The sequence below is a fragment of the Tamandua tetradactyla genome (assembly GCF_023851605.1).
Source record: "Tamandua tetradactyla isolate mTamTet1 chromosome 22 unlocalized genomic scaffold, mTamTet1.pri SUPER_22_unloc_3, whole genome shotgun sequence".
NCBI lineage: Eukaryota > Metazoa > Chordata > Mammalia > Pilosa > Myrmecophagidae > Tamandua > Tamandua tetradactyla.
The window spans coordinates 135,430-138,846 of record NW_027518253.1 but is presented as its reverse complement, the minus strand read 5'-3'; positions in this window follow the sequence as shown (position 1 = coordinate 138,846).

Below are 3,417 nucleotides of genomic sequence, written 5' to 3'. Positions count from 1 at the left end.
GACAACAGAGGATCACTAAACTTATTGATGCAGACAGATATAGCCCAGCCTAATGACTAAATTAAAATACCAGTGGAGACACAGATATTGGAACAACTAATCAGAGATGTTCTTATAGCTATAGTAAATAAATGGAATGGTTAATGACATAAACAGGATCAAGAAGTCACTACAATAGCATAAAGAGGAATTTGATAGAAAATATCAGCTATCACAGAGATTAAAGATGCTGTAGTCCAAATAAAAAAAAACATGTTAGAGACACACAACAGAGTGATATACTTTCTCCAATTGCTTCCATGCATTGCAAACAGTGAAAACATTCCAAACAGTACTGAGAAGTACACACATGTAATGTTATTTGAAGCTAGTATGTAAGCCCCTTCTCAAAATGGAGTGACAAACAGTCTGCATTGTTTCCATGCACTCTTATGAGTGAAAAATTGCAACTTAGGAAAACACTCATCTAATACTCTTTAAAGATATTATGAGGGCAATTCTCAAAATGGAGTTATATACTGTCTCCACTTGCTCCCATGCACTGCAATAGTGCATAACTGTATCTATAGAATGCATTCACACAATTTAATTTGAAGGTAGTATGTAAGGCACTTCTCAGATGGAGTGATATACTGTCATCACAGGCTTCCATACAGTCCTTTAGTGAAAAACTGCATATATGCTACACAGACACATAAAGTTATTTAGCTAGGGGCACCGAGGTAGTTGCTAGGTTTGGGTACCACACCTGGGCAGACCAAAATAGACACTATGTTAAAGCAGATTGGGGTGCCTTAGAGGCACTGAGGTAAATGCTGGGTCCAGGTGTCTCTGGGACACCAAGGTGGGGCACTTTAAGTGAGGTTTAACCACTCAGATCCATGATCTTTCATGACAACAAAACAGATGCTCCCAGTTTGTCTCAGAAACCAGGAGTACATGCAGTCATTCACTTAAGGCATCCCCCAACCTGATTTGACTGCTGCACTGGGAAAAATGTTCCCTGAGCACCATGCTCCCTGAGTGTCATGCTCCCTGAGTGTGGGAGAGTTTAGACTGAGTACTCAGATTTTGGAAGTGCTGAGGCTGGGGCCACTCTAATGTGAGCCTAAACACAACACTGAAGTGGGTAGGGGTGTCCCTGGGACACAAACAAAACTCTCAAGGTGGAGGAATCTGGGAAGAAAGACATCACTTACCTAGGACTGAATTATTTGTAGTCATTTGAATGCCATGGATGTAAGCAGGAAACTTAAGCCATCAATCACATGGAAACCATAGTAACTAGGCCAATGTCTGGACAGAGTGACTGGAAGGCTGCTCCTGTAGCCCTGAGGGGCCAGAAAATCAAGCCTCAGTTCCATCTCCAAACTGGGTCAACTGGAAGGTGGTTTCATAGCGCTGAGGAGGTCAGCCTCTGTCCTGGGTTTTCAGCAACATTTATTTTAGGCACAGAGTCATTAAAGGATTCCACATGAGACAGTAATGCAAAACTTAACAGGTTTATTGAGAGAGAGAGGTAAAGGGAGCAAAGGAACAGTAGGCAGATGGGAGCCAGCAAAATCTGGCTTCAACCTGGAAAGATGCATCCAACTCTTTCTGACAGCTTATGGTTTTAAAGGAAAAACCACACCAAGAGGACTGGGGGATGATGTGTGGCTGCAGGCATCTCTGGGAGATATCAGGCTGGTGCAGATCATGACTTCATGCTCATGGTTATCTGGTGTGGCCTCTGGCACATGGAGTGTCAGCATGTTCATGCTCACCTATCTTGCCAGCACATCAGGTCCTGTCAGAGAAGCTGCCGAAGAAGAGAAACTCAAGGGGTCCCCATGCCACAGAATTCATTTTGTATGTTGTTTATTTTCTGAGACCTGACATAACTCAGGTTCAAAAGCCAAATAATGGATCTGATCCATTTAAGGACTGCAGGGAGCACCTTAAACCAACTCTTCATGTTTTCTCTGCTAAAAAGCCACTAAGGGAAATGTCCCCATACTACCCCTTGGAAATTCTTATGGAGTTTCACAGTTTGGGTAAAAATTAAAATTGAACAAGCTCTTTGATCCAACAGTTTTGCCACTATGAATTTATCTGATAAATCTGCATGATCTCTTTTCAAGAATATGTGTTGCCATATTGTTTAGAATAGCAAAATAAAAAATAATAAGCATCCATCTATAGGAGACTGATTAAATAATTCATGCTACATCATTGCAATGGAGTGATGCAGATTCATGGAAAAGAGTAATGCAGATTTAGATGCACTAATATTAAACTATCCCCATGGTATACTCATCTCTCTCTCTCTATCATTCTCTTTCTTTTAAAATTGTTTTTTCCTAGACAAATACTTCCCTCTCCATCCACTCATTATGTCCAGTCTACTTATTATCTGTGTGAATTTGCTATTTCACTGAACTTAATGCTTTCATTGTGTGTTGTAGTATGTCTCATAACTTTTTCTTTCTCAACAGTTATTCTTAAGTGAAAGAAAAAAAGATTGTAAAAGAGTGTATATTATTGCCTTGTTCTTAAGAAATGTACATGGAAGTATTAAGTAATCCAGGAACATAATGTATACAGCCTACTCTCCAGTGTTTTGAAAATAGATTAGACAGAGAGACAGAGACAGAGACAGAGAGAGAGAGGGCAAATGTGGCAAAATGTTAAAAGTTGGTGGATCTGGCTATCTGGGTAGAGCATATGTTGGCGCTTTCTGTTAGAGGTTTTGTATTAACTTGGCAACTGTCCTGTAAGTTTGAAATTATTTCAGAATGAAAAGTTAAAATAGTATATACATTTGACAAAGAACATTGCAAAACAATATGTATAGCATGATATCACTAACAATTCTTATAAAAGGGATGGAGAGGAAAATTTGGGGGCTGACTTCCAGCATTCCTTGGGGTTCCTTGACTTTTCTCTTACATGGTGATATGCTCTTCTTGCTCATCTAGGATCCATTGATGTCTGGCTTTTAGCTTCTCATTACTTTCTCTCTGTGGTATTTGGCCTCCAATAATCATTTGCATTCTGATTCAGTTGGCCACAGCTTAACTAAAAATAGCATCTTCAAGAAAGGAATGGAGTAGGATTAAGAACATGCTTTTTGGGGGGTACATAACTCAGTCTACCACAATACCCTTTTGCAGTTGTTATCAACAACAGATGTTCCTAGAAGTATATATAAGATATTGTTAGTAGAGGTTGTTTCTCATGAGCAGAACTGAAGACTAGATATTGTGCAGGGGAGGAAAAAACTTCTCAGGCTTTTTAAGGTAAAATATAGTTACTTTTTGAAAACATGTTTTATTTTGAAGTATAACATATACAGAAAAGTGATACATTTCAAAGTCTAGTTTAATAAGTAGGCATAAAGCAAATTTCAAAATATAGTATGGGTTACAGTTCAAC